This window comes from Rutidosis leptorrhynchoides, chromosome 6, assembly GCF_046630445.1.
Source record: "Rutidosis leptorrhynchoides isolate AG116_Rl617_1_P2 chromosome 6, CSIRO_AGI_Rlap_v1, whole genome shotgun sequence".
NCBI classification, from domain to species: domain Eukaryota; kingdom Viridiplantae; phylum Streptophyta; class Magnoliopsida; order Asterales; family Asteraceae; genus Rutidosis; species Rutidosis leptorrhynchoides.
Genome location: NC_092338.1, coordinates 228,953,004 through 228,975,935, shown reverse-complemented (window position 1 = coordinate 228,975,935; position 22,932 = coordinate 228,953,004).

Genomic DNA, 22,932 nt, shown 5'->3' with positions numbered 1-22,932 from the left:
ACAGTTACTTAAGTTTTATTTCAAAAGACAGACTCACACTACAGCTTTCCTATTGCTCAGACCGACGGAATCGTATAGTAAAAGTCAACACAGAAGTCAACTAGTCAAGCAAGTCAACAAAAAGTCAAACTTGGTCAAGTTGGTCAACCTAAGTCAACTATATCAGTAGGTCATATCAATGATGTCACAAAGTCAAACCAAGGTCAATTTGTAAGTTTCACACATTCGTTTAGCAAGTCAACGTTTACTAGTTTAGCTATCGTACGTTTTTACAATGGTCATGCAATCGGACAAGTGTAGTTCACAAATGACACATTAAACAATTATGAGAAGCTCCAAATCATAAGTTCATGTCATAATCTTTCTAAAAAGACTAAGCACGCTGAAATGCCCTGTTCATATTGATTATAAACGTTCCATATTAATTGATTTCTTCGCGAGGTTTTGACCTCTATATGAGACGCTTTTCAAAGACTGCATTCATTTTTAAAACAACCATAACCTTTATTTTATCGATAAAGGTTTAAAAAGCATTACATTGATTATCGAATAATGATAATCTAAAATATACTGTTTACACACGACCATTACATAATGGTTTACAATAACAATATATTACATCAAAAATAATTTTCTTGAATGCAGTTTTTACATAATTTCATACAAGCATGGACTCCAAATCTTGTCCTTATTTTAGTATGCAACAGCGGAAGCTCTTAATAATCACCTGAGAATAAACATGCTTTAAACGTCAACAAAAATGTTGGTGAGTTATAGGTTTAACCTATATATTTATCAATCGAAATAATAGACCACAAGATTTCATATTTCAATACATCCCATACATAGAGATAAAAATCATTCATACGGTGAACACCTGGTAACCGACATTAACAAGATGCATATAGAATATCCCCATCATTCCGGGACACCCATCGGACATGATAATTTCGAAGTTCTAAAGCATTCCAAATTCCAGAATGGGGCTTGTTGTGCTTGATAGATCTATCTTTAGGATTCGGGTCAATTTGGGGGTCTGTTCCCAAATTCTTAGGCTACCAAGCTAAAAAGGGGCATATTCGGCTTCGATCATTCACCCATATAAAGTAGTTTCATTTACTTGTGTCTATTTCGTAAAACATTTATAAATTTGCATGTATTCTCATCCCAAAATATTAGATTTTAAAAGTGGGACTATAACTCACTTTCACAGATTTTTACTTCGTCGGGAAGTAAGACTTGGCCACTGCTCGATTCACGAACCTATAACAAATATGTACATATATATCAAAGTATGTTCAAAATATATTTACATCATTTTTAATACGTTTTAATATTTTAAGTTTATTAGTAACATACAACTAGTTGTTCATAGTTAGATGTACAGGAAATAAATTGATATATATTATCTTGACCCAATCCACGACCCAGTGTATACACGTCTCAGGCTAGATCACAACTCAAAGTATATATATTTTTGGAATTAACCTCAACCCTGTATAGCTAACTCCAACGTTACTGCATATAGAGTGTCTATGGTTGTTCCAAATAATATATATAGATGGGTCGATATGATATGTCAAAATATTTGCATACGTGTCTATGGTATTCCAAGATTAGATAATATATTAGAGTACATGTATAATACAATACAAGTTAGCTAGGATATGATTAATATAGATTTGTTACCAATTTTCACGTAGCTACAACAAGCAAAAATACCCAATCTTGTTTTACCCATAACTTCTTCGTTTTAAATCCGTTTTAAGTGAATCCAATTGCTATGGTTTCATATTGAACTTAAGTTTATGAATATATACATAAAAAGTATAAGTTTATAGTTAGAAATACAGGTTACAAGTCATTTTTGTAAAGGTAGTCATTTCAGTCGAAAGAACGACGTCTAGATGACCATTTTGGAAAACATACTTCCACTTTGAGTTTAACCATGATTTTTGGATATAGTTTCATGTTCATAAGAAAAATCATATTCCCAGAAGAAAAACTTTTAAATCAAAGTAAATCATAGTTTTTAATTAACTAACCCAAAACAGCCCGAGGTGTTACTACGACGGCGTATATCCAGTTTTACGGTGTTTTTCATGTTTTCAGGTTTTAAATCATTAAGTTAGCAGATCATATAGATATAGAACATATTTCTAGTTGATTTTAAAAGTCAAGTTAGAAGGATTAACTTTTTTTGCGAACAAGTTTAGAATTAACTAAACTATGTTCTAGTGATTTCAAGTTTAAACCTTCTAATAAGGTAGTTTTATATATATGAATCGAATGATGTTATGAACATCATTACTACCTCAGGTTTTGTGGATAAACCTACTGGAAATGAGAAAAATAGATCTAGCTTCAAAGGATCCTTGGATGGCTTGAAAGTTCTTGAAGCAGAATCATGACACGAAAACAAGTTCAAGTAAGATTTCCACTCGAAATAAGATTGTTATAGTTATAGAAATTGAATCAAAGTTTGAATATGAGTATTACCTTGTATTAGAAAGATATCTTACTATAAATAAGAAAGATTTCTTGAGGTTGGATGATCACTTTATAAGATTGGAAGTAAGCTAGCAAACTTGGAAGTATTCTTGATTTAATGAAACTAGAACTTATAGAATTTATGAAGAACACTTAGAACTTGAAGATAGAACTTGAGAGAGATCAATTAGATGAAGAAAATTTAAGAATTAAAAAGTTTGTAAGTGTTTTTGGTCGTTGGTATATGGATTAGATATAAAGGATGTGTAATTTTGTTTACATGTAAATAAGTCATGAATGATTACTAATATTTTTGTAATTTTATGAGATATTTCTTGCTAGTTGCCAAATGATGGTTCATACATGTGTTAGGTGACTCACATGGGCTGCTAAGAGCTGATCATTGGAGTGTATATACCAATAGTACATACATCTAAAAGCTGTGTATTGTACGAGTACGAATACTGGTGCATACGAGTAGAATTGTTGATGAAACTGAACGAGGATGTAATTGTAAGCATTTTTGTTAAGTAGAAGTATTTTGATAAGTGTCTTGAAGTCTTTCAAAAGTGTATGAATACATATTAAAACACTACATGTATATACATTTTAACTGAGTCGTTAAGTCATTGTTAGTCGTTACATGTAAATGTTGTTTTGAAACCTTTAGGTTAATGATCTTGTTAAATGTTGTTGACCCGTTGTTTATTATTTTTAAAGAGATATTAAATTATTACATTATCATGATATTATGATATATTAATATATCATAGTATGATATATATACAGTTAAATGTTGTTACAACGATAATCGTTACATATATGTCTCGTTTCGAAATCATTAAGTTAGTAGTCTTGTTTTTACATATGTAGCTCATTCTTAATACACTTAATGACATGTTTACTTATCATTTATCATGATTAAACATAGTGTATCAATATCTTTATATGATTCATATGTATTTAGTAAGACGTTGTTATAACGATAATCGTTATATATATCGTTTCGAGTTTCTTAATTTAATAAACTCAATTTTATGTATATAACTCATTGTTAAAATACCTAATGAGATACTTACTTATCATAATATCATGTTAACTATATATATAATCATATATATGTCATCATATAGTTTTTACAAGTTTTAACGTTCGTGAATCACCGGTCAACTTGGGTGGTCAATTGTCTATATGAAACCTATTTCAATTAATCAAGCCTTAACAAGTTTGATTGCTTAACACGTTGGAAACACTTAATCATGTAAATAAAAATTTCATTTAATATATATAAACATGGAAAAGTTGGGGTCACTATAGTACCTACCCGTTAAATAAATTTCGTCCCGAAATTTTAAGCAGTTGGAGGTGTTGACGTATCTTCTGTAAATAAGTGCGGGTATTTCTTTTTCATCTAATCTTCTCATTCCCAGATGAACTCGGGTCCTCTACGAGCATTCCATCAAACCTTAACAATTGGTATCTTGTTTTGCTTAAGTCTTTTAACCTCACGATCCATTATTTCGATGGGTTCTTCGATGAATTGAAGTTTTTCGTTGATTTGGATTTCATCTAATGGAATAGTGAGATCTTCTTTAGCAAAACATTTCTTCAAATTCGAGACGTGGAATGTGTTATGTACAACTGCGAGTTGTTGAGGTAACTCAAGTCGGTAAGCTACTGGTCCGACACGATCAATAACCTTGAATGGTCCAATATACCTTGGATTTAATTTCCCTCGTTTACCAAATCGAACAACGCCTTTCCAAGGTGCAACTTTAAGCATGACCATTTCTCCAATTTCATATTCTATATCTTTTCTTTTAATGTCAGCGTAGCTCTTTTGTCGACTTTGGGCGGTTTTCAACCGTTGTTGAATTTGGATGATCTTCTCGGTAGTTTCTTGTATTATCTCCGGACCCGTAATCTATCTATCCCCCACTTCACTCCAACAAATTGGAGACCTGCACTTTCTACCATAAAGTGCTTCAAACGGCGCCATCTCAATTCTTGAATGGTAGCTGTTGTTGTAGGAAAATTCTGCTAATGGTAGATGTCGATCCCAACTATTTCTGAAATCATTAACACATGCTCGTAGCATGTCTTCAAGCGTGTATCATCCTTTCGCTCTGCCCATCAGTTTGTGGATGATAGGCAGTACTCATGTCTAGACGAGTTCCTAATGCTTGCTGTAATGTCTGCCAGAATCTTGAAATAAATCTGCCATCCCTATCAGAGATAATAAAGATTGGTATTCCATGTCTGGAGACGACTTCCTTTAAATATAGTCGTGCTAACTTCTCCATCTTGTCATCTTCTCTTATTGGCAGGAAGTGTGCTGATTTGGTGAGACGATCAACTATTACCCAAATAGTATCAAAACCACTTGCAGTCCTTGGCAATTTAGTGATGAAATCCATGGTAATGTTTTCCCATTTCCATTCCGGGATTTTGGGTTGTTGAAGTAGACATGATTGTTGCTGATGCTCAGCTTTGACCTTAGAACACATTAAACATTCTACTACATATTTAGCAACATCGGCTTTCATACCCAGCTACCAAAAATGTTTCTTGAGATCCTTGTACATCTTCCCCGTTCCAGGATGTATTGAGTATCTGGTTTTATGAGATTCTCTAAGTACCATTTCTCTCATATCTCCAAATTTTGGTACCCAAATCCTTTCAGCCCTATACTGGGTTCCGTCTTCCCGAATATTAAGATGCTTCTTCGATCCTTTGGGTATTTCATCCTTTAAATTTTCCTCTTTTAAAACTCAATGTTGCGTCTTCTTTATTTGAGTAGTAAGGTTAGTGTGAATCATTATATTCATAGCTTTTACTCGAATGGGTTCTCTGTCCTTTCTGCTCAAGGAGTCGGCTACCACATTTACCTTCCCTGGGTGATAACGAATCTCAAAGTCGTAATCATTCAATAATTCAATCCATCTGCGCTACCTCATGTTCAGTTATTTCTGATTAAATATGTGTTGAAGACTTTTGTGTTTAGTATATATAATACTTTTGATCCCATATAAGTAGTGCCTCCAAGTCATTAATGCAAAAACAACCGCGCCTAATTCCATATCATGTGTCGTATAATTCTGCTCGTGAATCTTCAATTATCTAGACGCATAAGCAATTACTTTCGTTCATTGCATTAATACACAACCGAGACCTTGCTTTGAGGCATCACAATATATCACAAAATCATCATTCACTTTAGGTAATGACAATATAGGTGCCGTAGTTAACTTTTTCTTCAACAATTGAAACGCTTTTTCTTGTTCATCCTTCCATTCAAATTTCCTCCCTTTATGCGTTAATGCAGTCAAGGGTTTTGCTATTTTGGAAAAATCTTGGATGAATCTCCTGTAATAACCAGCTAGCCCTAAAAATTGGCGTATGTGTTTCGAAGTTTTCGGGGTTTCCCGCTTTTCAACGGTTTCAATCTTTGCTGGATCCACCTGAATACCTTCTTTATTCACTATATGACAGAGGAATTGAACTTCTTCTAACCAAAATGCACACTTTGAAAACTTAGCATACAGTTTTTCTTTTCTTAGCAACTCTAGCACTTTTCTCAAATGTTCTTCGTACTCTTGATCATTCTTAGAGTAAATAAGTATGTCATCGATGAAGACAATGACAAACTTGTCAAGATATGGCCCACACACTCGGTTAATGAGGTCCATGAACACAGCTGGTGCGTTAGTCAATCCAAATGGCATAACCATAAACTTGTAATGACCGTAACGCGTCCTAAAAGCAGTCTTCAGAATGTCATCCGCCTTCACCCGCATTTGGTGATACCCAGAACGTAAATCAATCTTTGAATAAATCGACGAGCCTTGTAGTTGATCAAATAAATCGTCTATTCTCGGTAATGGGTAACGGTTCTTGATGGTAAGTTTGTTCAACTCTCGGTAGTCGATACACAACCTGAATGTACCATCTTTCTTCTTGACAAACAGAACAGGAGCTCCCCATGGTGATGTACTTGGTCGAATGAAACCACGCTCTAAAAGTTCTTGTAACTGACTTTGTAATTCTTTCATTTCGCTGGGTGCGAGTCTGTATGGAGCACGAGCTATTGGTACAGCTCCTGGTACAAGGTCTATTTGAAATTCAATGGATCGATGTGGGGGTAATCCCAGTAATTCTTTCGGAAATACATCGGGAAATTCTTTTGCGACGGGAACATCACTAATGTTCTTTTCTTCAGGTTTAAATTCTTTGATGTGTGATAGAATGACGTAACAACCTTTTCTTATAAGTTTCTGCGCCTTCAAACTACTAATAAAATTTAATTTTGCGTTGTTCTTTTCTCCGTACACCATTAAAGGTTTTCCTTTTTTACGCACAATGTGAATCGCATTTTTGTAACAAACGACCTCTGCTCTCATCTTTTTCAACCAGTTCATATCAATTATTACATCAAAACTCCCTAACACGACTGGCATTAAATCAATTTTAAACGTTTCATCACCCAGTTTAATTTCTCTATCCCGACATATATTATCTACTGAAATTAATTTACCATTTGCTAATTCGAGTAAAAATTTATTATCCAAAGGCGTCAATGGGCAACTTAATTTAGCACAAAATTCTCTACTCATAAAGCTTCTATCCGCACCCGAATCAAATAAAACATAAGCAGATTTATTATCAATAAGAAACGTACCCGTAACAAGCTCCGGGTCTTCCTGCGCTTCTGTCGTATTAATATTGAAAACTCTTCCGCGGCCCTTCCCATTAGTATTCCCCTGATTCAGGCAATTACTTCTAATGTGGCCTAGTTTTCCACATCCATAACAAACAAAGGCGGCATTACTTGTTTCGCCAGTATTTGTTCCTTTAGTTCTGTTAAACTTTGTTCCGTAGACCTCACACTTTTTCGCACCATGGCCAGTTCTTTTACACTTGGTGCAAAATGTCATGCAGAACCCATTCTGGTGGTACTCTTCACACCTTTGGCATTTTTGATTTTTGTTGTCGTTGTTGTTATTGAGGTTGTTGTTGGGATTGTTATTGTTGTTGGAACGGTTGTTGTAGTTGTTGTTGGGACGTTTATTGTAGTTATTGTTGGGATTGCGGTTATTGTTGCGATTGTTGTTGCGGTTGTTATGATTGTTATTGTGATTATGGTTGTGATTGTTGTTGTTGTTGTTGTTGTTGTTGTTGTATTGGTGACCCTTGTCACTGGTTTCTTCCCACTTTCTCTTGAGTTGTTTCGTGTTGGCTCACCTGCTCTTTAATTCTTTCCTCAATCTGATTTATGAGTTTATGAGCCATTCGACTTGCCTTTTATATGGAAGCGGGCTCGTGTGAACTCACATCTTCTTGAAATCTTACTGGTAACCCTTTTACAAACGCGTCGATCTTCTCTTCTTCATCTTCGAACGCTCCCAGACACAATAGGCACAACTTTGTGAATCGTCGTTCATATGTGGTAATGTCAAACCCTTGTTGTGATGCCCCGTACAAAACCATCGTGTACGAATCATCAACAACAGGATCATTACAAGGTCAATCCCTATATGCTATTTCAAAATACGTTTGCATTCATGAAAAAAAAAGGTGACGTCATAGACAACGTCAAATGTTTTACATCCAAAACTATGCTTCAATGAACGGAAGCAAATATAATAGTGCGTGACCCATAGGTCGTTACAAATCATAGTTCAAAAGTATTAAAGTTTGAATGCATGTTAAACAGTTCATGCGGTGATAACTCTAGAGCAGCGGGTGTCTACAGCAAGACTAGCACGACAGCGGAAGCAAATAACCTTAAGCACCTGAGAAAAACATGCTTAAAAACATCAACACAAAGGTTGGTGAGCTATAGTTTAAGTATAACAGTATGTAAGGTAGGCCACGAGATTTCAGTGCTACAAAGAGCGTTTCAAAACAGTAATCCAAATCCGTATGTTTAAGTATATGTTTAACCGTGGGCACTCGGTAACTAACTTAACGTTTAATAATATATCACCCCCTGAAAGTACACTTGGAAAGTGCGTATGTTTACGAAGTATTAAACACTCATTAAATGCTAGCGCGACTAGCCCGAGTGGGGATGTCAAACCCTATGGATCCATATCTAAGATTCGCGTTCACGGTTCAAAAACCAATGATTAAACGTTACCGAGCTAAAGGGAATGTTTATGCCGTTGTATAACCCACACATATATAAGTTTAAGTACTCGTGCCTAGTATGTAAAACATAAAATCTGCATGTATTCTCAGTTCCCAAAATAAGTTAAAGTAAAAAGGGAATGCTATAACTCACAATGATAATGTAGCGGTAAAGTATGACTCGGGAAATAAGCAAGTATGTAGGTTGTCCAAACGGGTCCTCAACCTAAGTCAAATATCACTAAGTCAGTAAATCATCCCAATAGGTTTATAAGTATGTAAATAAGGTCTTAAAGGTCATCATCATTCATCATCAAACAAAAGGTGTAAAGTAAGTTTCGTTCATGAAAAGAGTTTAAAACAAAAGCTGAGTTCGGTCAGTCACCGCGGTCTCTATACCTACTAAAATAAGGTGAGACCAGTGGCCATGGTCTAAGTGTGAGTAGGTCAGAATTTTCAGCACAACGTTAAATGGAAATAGTGACGATCGGAGGGCCATAAATCCTAAACCGTAACTCGGATTCAGACGAGTCCTATATGAAAAGTTATATACTCGAACAGAGCTATCTGAAAATCATCTTTAAAGTTGCGCAGGTCATACGGTTCAGACACAGAAACAGTAAAACAGTAGGTTTCGGCAGTTCTTGGTACTCGATGCTAATCACGGTTCTCATCCTTGATGCATATAGCTTCAAGTGTACAACTCGTTGATGTGTTTGCATCATCTTGACCAAGGTTTCACCATCATAACACTTGTATAAGTCCAAGACATGTAGCACAACTCATTTAAGTTTTGCAAGCGTTTTGATGAACCAAAGTTACATCAAAGTCTTAGATCTGACACACACATGAACTATAAAACTAATATTAAGTTACAACTTGAAAATAAACTTATAAAATCAAGATCTTAAGTTGTAGAACATAGTTCTTAGTTAGATCTTGAAGATCCTAGACCCAAAAGTCTAGATCCAACATAAGTGTACCAAGTTATAATTAAAGAAAGCTTACTTACATGTTCTTGAACTTTTAAAGTTAACTTTTCTTCAAGATAAATGAGATCAAAGTTAACTAGTAACACTTGACCAATTTTAACGAACAAACATGAATTTAAAGTGCATAATATAAGGAAATAAACTAAGTAAACTAGTAACTAGTTTATGGGTTGTTCATACTTTAAAGATTCAAACCAAAGTTTGATCTTTAAGAAAGTAAACTTTAAAGTTTACTAACATGAATACAAGTAATGATTTACAACCATGAACTTACAATCTTTTTAAAACAATAAATGTAGATCAATAACTAGTAAGTTAGTTCTTGTGTGTTCTTGTTATGAACAAGATAAATGAAGAACAAACTAACAAGTTTGATTCTTGAAAACTAGTAAGTAACTAACTAACAAATACATGTAACAATAATCAAAGACAAGTAACAATCCAACAAAAGAATGATGATGATGAAGGGTATATGTTACGGTTTTGCAAGGAGAAGAAGAGAAGAAAATGTTCATAATACTTACAAGTATTTGAGAGAAAAAGAGAGGAAAATGAGTTGCAAGTATTGTGTGTGTGTAAAAGTGAAAGAGTAAGATGAGAATGCTAGTAGATATGAGTCACAAAAAAAAAAAAATAATTGAACACCCTTACACCCATTAAAGTTGACGGTTTTGGAAGGGAAGGGGGGAAGGAGTTTACTCACTAGTCACATGCATGTTAAAGTCTTAAAAGTTGGTTAATAAGGGGTGTATGCATGGGAAGGTGTTGTAAGTATCATGTAACAAGATTTCAATGCTCTAAACTAACTAGTTAAGTTCCAAATGTAATACTTACATGAAGTGTTGGGCTAATTAAGTCCATTTAAGAAGTAGGGTGGGCTTCTTAGCCCATGTACAAATATAAGGCCCAAGTATGTGTGTAGGTAATAAGTTTAATAAATAAGCCCAAGTCCAAATAAATAATAATCCAATAAAAGCCCAAGTAATTAACTAGTAACTTTAGTTAATTAAAATGATTAATAAAATCAATCATGAATGTAAATAATATTCTAAAAATATTTTTCGTGAAAGTTTTGTGTGTCACAAAGACGTTTCGGGCAATTAAAGTCAAGTACGGGCAATCATGGCAACATGTAAATGTAATAACATACGTTCGTTTAATCACAAGTATTAATAATAACCATTATTAATTAAAGGTGGAAAAGTCAGGGTCGTTACATTACCCACCTGTTAAAGAAAATTTCGTCCCGAATTTTAAGGAATGACCAAACAATGGTACCGTATTCGAATAAGAAGGGCGTATCAAAGTTCCGTGAGACTCGTGGGCTGAGAAGTAAGTTATTTACCTTGAAAGGTACTTCGGCATATGAAAGTGACAATAGGTATGTGCCGTTAATTAAGTCTCTTGCCCTAAGAGGTCAACAAATTTGTTTCGTTTCTGGTTAACATGAGTGTGTCATCTGAATATATATCCACAAGGGAAAGATGGTGTGTTTTAGCCTTACAGGCATCTTCAGTAAGCTGGATGCGTGAAATGCATCATGAATGTTTCTAAACCCATCTAAAACATCGAGCGTTTATGTCGTAATACAAAGTTGACAGGTAGGATGGAAAATATGGCGATCACAACCCTGCGATTTGATGTATGAATAGTGTTAGTCACGAATTTTACAAAACCCCTTGATTTCGGAAGGAGGCCATGGGCATAAGGAACCCGATATTTAAGAATGTTTCATTTGAATAAATGAGCTGAAATTTTAGCTGAAAGTGATCAATCGGACTTGCAAGCCATAATTATTCATAGTGTCTTCAGAACGGTCTGAACGAACAATGAGGGATATCACCTAGTTTACCATACTATAGGTGAACCTATCCTTGGATGAAATGAAAACATAGTTCCGCAATGTAACTTCATCCTTTCAGTTACATGTTGAAGTTAGGGTTAACGTTAACTAGAGCAACATACAGTTGCAACCAATGAAAGAAGAAATATATAGAGTATCCACCTGAGTGTCGTAGATGTTTTAAGCAGTCTCTTCCCAAAATGGATAACGAGATTCATAGGTTCTCAAAGTATCTTATATGACATTTCCGAAAGAAAGTCGTACGAAAGGTGTGGTCCTGAACAAGAGTGAACTCTTCGAGTGGTTCGTTTTGAATTTATCCATGTACTTAAGGGGATGTGCAGAGGAGAAGATACGTGAACTCTTGGTCCTAAAGAATGGTTTACTCCGAGTGGAAAAGAGTCTCCAAAAAAAAAAAAAATCCTTGCGTTCTTAACATACAGTTTCATAGAGATGAGGTTTACGAGGGTGTTGTGATTTGCCGTGAAGTATTGAGAACGGTAACCCACCTAGTACCTTTCCTACAATAGGGTGACCAATGAGTGTACCTCAGAAAAACTGATTTATCAGCCCGAGTTTTTGTCATGTCTAGCTTTAAAAAGACATTTTATGGGTGCAAAGATTTTCTAACAAATTTTATAAAACCGCCATCCAAAGTGGCTCAATAGTTTTTAACAAAGATCTTAATAGTAAGTTTCATCCCTAACAGGGGCGAGAAAAAGTGTGATCCATACATGGTGTAGTCTAACACGAAAACCTTTAATAAAATCAACCAAGGGAGTGTTGAAAATCAAGCCTTTGAACGCTTGTTGTGACCACGTAAACGGAACAAAGTTCCTAGTAAATTTAGAAGTAGGTACAACGTGTACCATTTTGCTCAAAACTATTTGACTTAAGTTGAATAACTCGGTAAAGGAGCGGTTTTTAAATAATTTGAAGATATAACTTAGTATCAAAATAAGTAAGTATAAATTTATACATATATGATTTTATAAATCGTTTAAGTGACCGAAAAGTTTTTAGTACTTTCATTGTCTGTAAATCTTGTGAGGACTGCACAAATAAACAACGTGTAAAATTTTTTGATAAACATAGTTTTTTGTATTTCAAAGGTTACGAGTTGAAAAAAAAATTGAGTGGAAAAACTCTGAATCATCGGGTGACCAGTTACTAGGTAATGAAAACTAATGACATAAATGTAGTTTTGGTAATTATCAGGACACAAGTCTTTGGGCCAAAAATATTCACGTGCAAAGCCGTTGCTAAAAAGTGAGGTACGAAGGATATAGCACGAGGATGAGTAGTTAATTGCTTCTTGAATTTGCAAAGTGCCAAACAGGTTATGACTAGTATTAAAGTCGGAATAATGATGGTATTAATACCACTAAATGAGAATCCCTTGGAATGAGTCAGGTCTTAGAGCTATGTAAGAAAAAGCATTGTTCCAACAGGTGTGGTGAAATAAATCCATGGGGTAACGCAATAGTTTTGAATGGTTTAAGTGTTAGCGGATGCCCGAAGGCCTTGCATGACGTGGTAGTCAGTTCCTTTATCACATGCACATGAATCTCTCGATTTCGATTGTTATAAAGCCTTTATGATGACTTGGATACGAATAACACAAAAAGTTTTATATAATAAGCAACGAAAGTTTTATAGAAATTGTTTATGGTGACAATGTAAGTGAAGGAACGAAGTTCTTAGTAAATTAGGGTTATGTGCAACACGTACCGTTCAAAGTATAATATCCTTTGAATGAAAGATTTGATTTGTAAAAGTGAAAGTAAAGTTTCATATGCATTTGTCAAAAATGAGTAATTATTTACTTTATTTTATATAATGGGTACGATTTCAAAATTTTTTGCATGAATGGCAAACAAAATAAATTTTTTTTTTTAGAGCTTTGAGAGGGGAGCACAGTAAGACAATGTGTGTAAAATTTTGGCAAACAAAATTTTCATATTTCGGAGGTTACAAGTTGGAAAAGGTTGTTGAGAATCGAGTAAAAGACTTTTGAAAATCTCGAGTGATATTTGAGGTAATAAAAATCGTTGAATTTATATGTCAGTGACGAATATTAGTAGAGCATAAGTCCTTTGACCCAAAATGTTTAAGTGAAGTTGTTTCTTATAAGTGAGATACGAATGGGAGAGTATGAGGGTGAGAGTTAACCAATCATTGATTTTAGGAAAATTTTGAACTGGATTGACCAATATCGAGGTAAGAAGGATGACATTGTGGTTTTCATTGAATAAGAAATTCCTCGTAATAAGTTAGGATTTAGAGTTGCGTAAGAATGAGTATCAAATGAGATTTTTAGGAAATCTTCAATATAGAATTTGAATTGCTGAAGTGACGGAATACAATTTCCTTTATGTACCGTTGTGCAAGTTTGTTCATTGTATCAGTTTCTTTCATGGCTAGGAGGTGAGCAGTTTTATCGAGATGGTTAATAATAACCCAGATGATGTCCTAACCGCCTTACCATCTCTGGTAGCTTAGTGATGAATTCCTTCCCATTTCCATTGTGGGATTTCGGGTTGTTGTCATGTAACTAATAAGGTTCAGTTTTCGGGTTACATCTCTTCCCATAATAGTTTCACCATTCTTGCGAGGTATACGAATAAATTTTCCTCATTATAAATAAATTCTGCTTTCATCCTTGAAAGTCAGTTCGTCCCAACTATTTCATCAAAGCTTCCTAACTTGATGAGTATTAGATTAATCTTAAAGTTCATCCCAACTATTGCATCCAATTTCTCAAATTGATGGGTTAGGTTAATCTTAGGGTTCATTCCAACCAATCTTATTATACTGCCGTAAAAATTTTATCAATCTTCTCAAATAAAATATGCCTGTGCATAGGTAACTAATCCCTTTTCAACTACTACATTACAACTTCCAAGTTTGGTTAATATGAGGTCATCTCCAAATGACCCACCTTTTAATCTTAAAGTACTACCTTAAATTATTCCTCTACCTCTGCCAGTTTACCATTTGCTTGTCCTCTAGAATACTTAACCCTCATGGTTGTTAATGGCTTATTAGTCATGACACAAAAGTTCTTAGATATAAGGTTTCTATCGCTCCAGTATTAAACAGCCTTGTAACAATAAAACGTTGTGATGAAACGTACCCTAACTAAAATCAGGATCCATGCAAAACTCCATAACGATTGCTTTACCGTAGGTAATTTTAAAGTTTTTCCTATATGAGAACTTTTTCCCTTAAATGACCAGGGTGTCGATATCTATAGCAAATTTTCGGGTTATCAATTCTGCAATCAAGGCCCCTCTTGTACAGTATCTTGGCTACGTGGTTATTCTTTCCCTACCTTTAACAGGCTACAATGTGTATGCTCAAGTAATTCCTGACAAAATTCTCCCTGGATCACCCCATATTCCTCATGTAGTAACATTGGAACTTCTGCATGATTTACTTCAATATAATCACGCTGGCCTGGCGTCATTATATTGTACTAAATCGTACGTTCATTTCAATATCATTTCATATGGTCAATGTAACGTGATCACTTCCAATTATACACAATTTCATCTAACGGTGCTTTATCTATGCCATCTCAAAACAGAATCAACATAACTAATCTCATAGTTTCTCGATGTGGGTGCGTAGGTTTCGTAGGTCATGTATAAATGCCTAAGTGTCCCGAAGTTTCTTCAAAGGTTTGGATTCAGGTAACGTTGTTAGGTTCCTTCTAGATATTCATTCCGGGTCTCGCGTCTGGTTGTACGTGTAGCAAGTAGTGATACGATATGTCTCGAGGTGACTCGCAAGTCTTTGGGTATGGCTGAGTATTAGTAGAAGGCACTATGACCTCATTAAAGGGAATGCCTTCCCGACTTCTCCAATGTCTAGGAGTGGTAGGGACCTAAGTGCAGAAGTGTCGTTAGATCGCTGAGCAGTCGTGAAGAATGAAAGAGTTAAGTGACGGTCATGAAAGCATACAGTGTATGTGTCAACTGAACAATCTTCTAGATTGCGTGAAGTAATGTTTCGATCTCTGGAATGGTGGAACAGTAGTAACAGGTGGATTACACTACAAGTTCTTAGGGTTAGACGAGTGGGGAAAGTAGTTCAGGAAAACATCTGAACCGGGAAGGATAAGTTCTCCAAGTCAGTATAGCGGATAGTAGACAGTTAGCAAGAGCGTAATCAGGCATAACAACTACAGCAGCCTAGATCGTTTACAGCAGCACGTAGCATGGCAATAGTAACAGTATCATACCGAGGTAACATGCTAAAGGCAGATAGTGCCATGCAGTAATGTAACACAGTAGCATGCAATCGAAAGTAGGTAATATCATGCAGTAGTGTAAACAAGTAGCAGCATACGATATATAGTAGTAAAAGCAAGCAGCAGTATGCAGTAAGTTCAGCGGAAACAAGTAAACTAGCAAGTTGTAGATTAGTCCTATTAGTGAATGCTACTCGGGTCGGTCTTAGACTCACTAATGCAACCTAATTCCCTACAACTAATGCTCTGATACCAAATGTGATGCCCTGTACAAAACCATCATGTATGAATCATCAACAACAGGATCATTACAAGGTCAATCACTATGTGCTATTTCAAAATACGTTTGCATTCATGAAAAAAAAAAGGTGACGTCATAGACAACGTCAAATGTTTTACATCCAAAAGTATGCTTCAATGAACGGAAGCAAATATAATAGTGCGTAATCCATAGGTCGTTACAAATCATAGTTCAAAAGTATTAAAGTTTGAATGCAAGTTAAACAGTTCATGCGGTGATAACTCTAGAGCAGCGGATGTCTACAGCAAGACTAGCACGACAGCGGAAGCAAATAAACTTAAGCACCTGAGAAAAACATGCTTAAAAACGTCAACACAAAGGTTGGTGAGCTATAGTTTAAGTATAACAGTATGTAAGGTAGGCCACGAGATTTCAGTGCTACAAAGAGCATTTCAAAACAGTAATCCAAATCCGTATGTTTAAGTATATGTTTAACCGTGGGCACTCGGTAACTAACTTAACGTTTAATAATATATCACCCCCTGAAAGTACAATTGGCAAGTGCGTATGTTTACGAAGTATTAAACACTCGTTAAATGCTAGCGCGACTAGCCCGAGTGGGGATGTCAAACCCTATGGATCCATATCTAAGATTCGCGTTCACGGTTCAAAAACCAATGATTAAACGTTACCGAGCTAAAGGGAATGTTTATGCCGTTGTATAACCCACACACATATAAGTTTAAGTACTCGTGCCTAGTATGTAAAACATAAAATCCGCATGTATTCTCAGTTCCCAAAATAAGTTAAAGTAAAAAGGGAATGCTATAACTCACAATGATAATGTAGCGGTAAAGTATGACTCGGGAAATAAGCAAGTATGTAGGTTGTCCAAACGGGTCCTCAACCTAAGTCAAATAACACTAAGTCAGTAAATTGTCCCAATAAGTTTATAAGTATGTAAATAAGGTCTTAAAGGTCATCATCATTCATCATCAAACAAAAGGTGTAAAGTAAGTTTCGTTCATGAAAAGAGTTTAAAACAAAAGCTGAGTTCGGTCAGTCACCGCGGCCTCTATATCTACTAAAATAAGGTGAGACCAGTGGCCATGGCTCCGTATATGAGTCCTTTAGTTGTGATAAAAATTTCAGAAGCAAACTCGTCTTCGTTTGACCGTGGCGACGGTCTAAGTGCGAGTAGGTCAAAATTTTCAGCACAACGTTAAATGGAAATAGTGACGATCGGAGGGCCATAAATCCTAAACCGTAACTTGGATTCAGACGAGTCCTATATGAAAAGTTATCTACTCGAATAGAGTTATCTGAAAATCATCTTTACAGTTACCCAGGTCGTACGGTTCAGACACAGAAACAGTAAAACAGTAGGTTTCGGGAGTTCTTGGTACTCGATGCTAATCACGGTTCTCATCCTTGATGCATATAGCTTCAAGTGTACAACTTGTTGATGTGTTTGCATCATCTTGACCAAGGTATCACCATCATAACACTTGTATAAGTCCAAGACATGTAGCACAACTCATTTAAGTTTTGAAAGCGTTTTGATGAACCAAAGTTACATCAAAGTCTTAGATCTGACACATACATGAACTATAAAACTAATATTAAGTTACAACTTGAAAATAAACTTATAAAATAAAGATCTTAAGTTGTAGAACATAGTTCTTAGTTAGATCTTGAAGATCCTAGACCCAAAAGTCTAGATCCAACATAAGTGTACCAAGTTATAATTAAAGAAAGCTTACTTACATGTTCTTGTACTTTTAAAGTTAACTTTTGTTCAAGATAAATGAGATCAAAGTTAACTAGTAACACTTGACCAATTTTAACCCACAAACATGAATTTAAAGTCCATAATATAAGGAAATAAACTAAGTAAACTAGTAACTAGTTCATGGGTTGTTCATACTTTAAAGATTCAAACCAAAGTTTGATCTTTAAGAAAGTAAACTTTAAAGTTTACTAACATGAATACAAGTAATGATTTACAACCATGAACTTACAATCTTTTTAAAACAATAAATGTAGATCAATAACTAGTAAGTTAGTTCTTGTGTGTTCTTGTTATGAACAAGATAAATGAAGAACAAACTAACAAGTTTGATTCTTGAAAACTAGTAAGTAACTAACTAACAAATACATGTAACAATAATCAAAGACAAGTAACAATCAAACAAAAGAATGATGATGAAGGGTATATGTTACGGTTTTGTAAGGAGAAGAAGAGAAGAAAATGTTCATAATACTTACAAGTATTTGAGAGAAAAAGAGAGGAAAATGAGTTGCATGTATTGTGTGTGTGTAAAAGTTAAAGAGTAAGATGAGAATGCTAGTAGATATGAGTCACACAAAAAAAATTGAACACCCTTACACCCATTAAAGTTGATGGTTTTTGAAAGGGACGGGGGGAAGGAGTTTACTCACTAGTCACATGCATGTTAAAGTCTTAAAAGTTGGTTAATAAGGGGTGTATGCATGGGAAGGTGTTGTAAGTATCATGTAACAAGATTCCAATGCTCTAAACTAACTAGTTAAGTTCCAAATGTAATACTTACATGAAGTGTTGGGCTAATTAAGTCCATTTAAGAAGTAGGGTGGGCTTCTAAGCCCATGTACAAATATAAGGCCCAAGTATGTGTGTAGGTAATAAGTTTAATAAATAAGCCCAAGTCTAAATAAATAATAATCCAATAAAAGCCCAAGTAATTAACTAGTAACTTTAGTTAATTAAAATGATTAATAAAATCAATCATGAATGTAAATAATATTCTAAAAATATTATTCGTGAAAGTTTCGTGTGTCACAAAGACGTTTCGGGCAATTAAAGTCAAGTACGGGCAATCATGGCAACATGTAAATGTAATAACATACATTCGTTTAATCACAAGTATTAATAATAACCATTATTAATTAAAGGTGGAAAAGTCAGGGTCGTTACAATTGTGTTCGTAACTCCCTAAGTTCTACCTTGAGTTTATTGACTTCGTTTCTAGGACGGTACTGCTCGTTCATCAATTGCTTGAATGCCGACCACAGTAGTGCGTAAGCAGCATTTTGGCCTACCTGTTCAAGATAGGTGTTCCACCACATTAACGCAGTACCTGTGAAGATATGCGTAGCATACTTAACTTTGTTCTCTTTAGTACACTTACTTATGGCAAACACTGATTCGACTTTCTCGGTCCACCGTTTCAATCCAATTGGTCATTCGGTTCCATTAAATTCCAAAGGATTGCAGGCAGTGAATTCTTTGTAGGAGCATCCAACACGATTTCTTGTGGAATTAGTTCCACTGCAAGATCCAGAGTTATTTTTATTTTGCATCGCAGCCTGCACTACGGCTATGTTTGCTGCAAGGAAAACACGGAAGTCTTCCTCGCTCATGTTCAAATTCTGACGAGTCGCCGGTGCCATTTCCTTCAAAATAGCCAACTGAATCGAGTTAATCATACAGAATATTAAGAGTAGTCAATAGTATTTAGTAGCATAATATGAACTCATTTATAAAAGCTTTTTCTTTATATTAGCGTTTTATAAGTTTAAATTCGGGTACTACCTACCCGTTAAGTTCATACTTAGTAGCTAATATACAATTCAACTACTATAATTCCGTATGAAAAATTGATTATATTAATATATCACATACAAATATTCTTCAAACTTACAACTTCGCTATACTACATATAACATGAAATATAATACACTTTGATACAGGACAGTTTTGAAGAAAAATCTAGTTAATACGTAAGTTGTTCAGCAAAGGAAATAAAGACACGTAATTCATAAGTCCAGAAACAAGTCATGCATTCAGGTTTTACTAAGACGACTTCCCATCCTTGGTCTTGTGGAAAGTAACCGTTATGACCATTGGCTAGGCAGCATGTTGTAATGTCATTAAAAGGACGAGGGTTTTGTAATGCCCAACAGCCTCGTAGCAATCTAAAAACCTTGTTTCTTACCCCAACTACCGAGTCCGTCACTTGTGCGAAGGTTTTATTTAAAAGTTGTAACCCGATATTCTTTTTCTCACTTTGGTAAGAAGCAAACATCACTAACCCGTAAGTATAGCATGCTTCTTTATGTTGCATATTAGAAGCTCTTTCTAACTCACGAAATCCTATGTTGGGATATGTTGAGTCAAAATAGGTTCGTAACCCGTAGCGTAAAATTGCATCTGGGTTTCCCGCATTAAATGCCTTAAAGAAAACTTGGCGTAACTTAAAGTCTCCCCAATGTGATATACCCCATCTTTCAAAGGAAAGCCTTTTATATACTAAGGCATGCCTGGAATGTCTTTCAAACGTTTGACAAACTAATTTTGCCGTAACTAATTGTGCTGATGAATTCTGCCCAACACTAGACAGGATTTCATCAGTCATATCTCCTGGTAGGTCTTCTAAAATTTTTGGTTGTCTATCCTTAACGTCCATTTTGTGTTTTTATACTATAAAATAGACAAGGATTAGATTCATAAAATATAATTAACAAACATTACAAGCAATTTTTTTACATATAACATAAAAGTACAAGCACGCTACATTACATATAATACACAACATGATTACAATCCTCTAATCTGAATCACTGGTTTCTTCTTCTTCAGACTTGGTTCGTTTTCCTAATTTTCTAGGGATATATGGTGCTCCTCTAATACGAGCCATCGTTTTCCACATTGGTTTAGAAAAACCTGGTGGTTTAGAGGTTCCCGGGTTATTGTTACAATTTAGGAAATACGGACGTTGCCGATACATATAAAGTTCATCAGGGTTGGAATCAGGTTTCTCTATTTTTATACCTTTTCCCTTATTATTTTCTTTTACCATATTAAATTGGGTCGAGTTAATTTCTATAACATCATCGGAATCCTCATCGGGATCCGATCCATCGGAAAATTGGTAATATTCCCAATATTTTGCTTCCTCGGCGGAAACACCATTGACCATTTTTAACTTTGGTCCGTTGGTTGATGATTTTCTTTTATTTAATCGATCTACTGTAGGTATCAATATTTCTTCCTTCGGAACCTCTTCTTCTTCCGGTTCCTCCTCTTTCGGTTCCTCTTCTTCTGATTCCTCTTCTTCGGGTTCCTCTTCTTCCGGTTCCTCTTCTTCCGGTTCCTCTTCTTCCGGTTCCTCTTCGGGAAATTGTGAATCTTCCCAAATTATATTCGACTCTTCATTATTATTAGGTGAGTCGATGGGATTTGTACTAGTGGTAGACATCTATCACACAATATCAAACACATTAAGAGGTTAATATATCACATAATATTTACATATTAATAATATATAGTTTTCAACAAAAGTGTTAAGCAATCGTTTTTAAAGAAAACACGATCGAAGTCCAGACTCACTAATGTATCCTAACAAACTCGATAAGACACACTAATGCAAATTTCTGGTTCTCTAAGACCAACGCTCTGATACCAACTGAAATGTCCCGTTCATATTGATTATAAACGTTCCATATTAATTGATTTCGTCGCGAGGTTTTGACCTCTATATGAGACGTTTTTCAAAGACTACATTCATTTTTAAAACAACCATAACCTTTATTTTATCGATAAAGGTTTAAAAAGCATTACGTAGATTATCGAATAATGATAATCTAAAATATACCGTTTACACACGACCATTACATAATAGTTTACAATAAGAATATATTACATCAAAAATAAGTTTCTTGAATGCAGTTTTTACATAATATCATACAAGCATGGACTCTAAATCTTGTCCTTATTTTAGTATGAAACAGTTAAAGCTCTTAATAATCACCTGAGAATAAACATGCTTTAAACGTCAACAAAAATGTTGGTGAGTTATAGGTTTAACCTATATATTTATCAATCGAAATAATAGACCACAAGATTTCATATTTCAATACATCCCATACATAGAGATAAAAATCATTCATACGGTGAACACCTGGTAATCGACATTAACAAGATGCATATAGAATATCCCCATCATTCTGGGACACCCATCGGACATGATAATTTTGAAGTACTAAAGCATTCCAAATTCCAGAATGGGACTTGTTGGGCCCGATAGATCTATCTTTAGGATTCGCGTCAATTTGGGGGTCTGTTCCCAAATTCTTAGACTACCAAGCTAAAAAGGGGCATATTCGGCTTCGATCATTCACCCATATAAAGTAGTTTCATTTACATGTATTCTCATTCCAAAATATTAGATTTTAAAAGTGGGACTATAACTCACTTTCACAGATTTTTACTTCGTTGGGAAGTAAGACTTGGCCACTGGTCGATTCACGAACCTATAACAAATATGTACATATATATCAAAGTATGTTCAAAATATATTTACAACATTTTTAATACGTTTTAATGTTTTAAGTTTATTAAGTCAGCTGTCCTCGTTAGTAACCTACAACTAGTTGTCCATAGTTAGATGTACAGAAAATAAATTGATATATATTATCTTGACCCAATCCATAACCCAGTGTATACACGTCTCAGGCTAGATCACAACTCAAAGAATATATATTTTTGAAATCAATCTCAACCCTGTATAGCTAACTCCAACATTACTGCATATAGAGTGTCTATGGTTGTTCCAAATAATATATATAGATGGGTCGATATGATATGTCAAAACATTTGCATACTTGTCTATGGTATCCCAAGATTGATCATATGCATAGCATTGTATATGTATATTTTATTTGCTAAAAGCCAAAGGCAGAACTACGCGAATTATAAGGCAAAGCTATACAAAATTCGCTGAAAATAAGTGCAGCGGTTATGTTTTCGCATTAATGCAAGACCGCGGTTTAATCCGCTGAGTTTCCGCGGATAGTTAAGTAACTCGCAGACCGGGGATATTTCGATTCCTATAAATAGGGAGATTGGCCTCTCATTTATGGGTTGTTGATTCTCTGCCATTTTGCCTAAGCCTTTGTAATTTCCACTTGTGATCTTGCCCAAGGGATTTTTACACCGCGC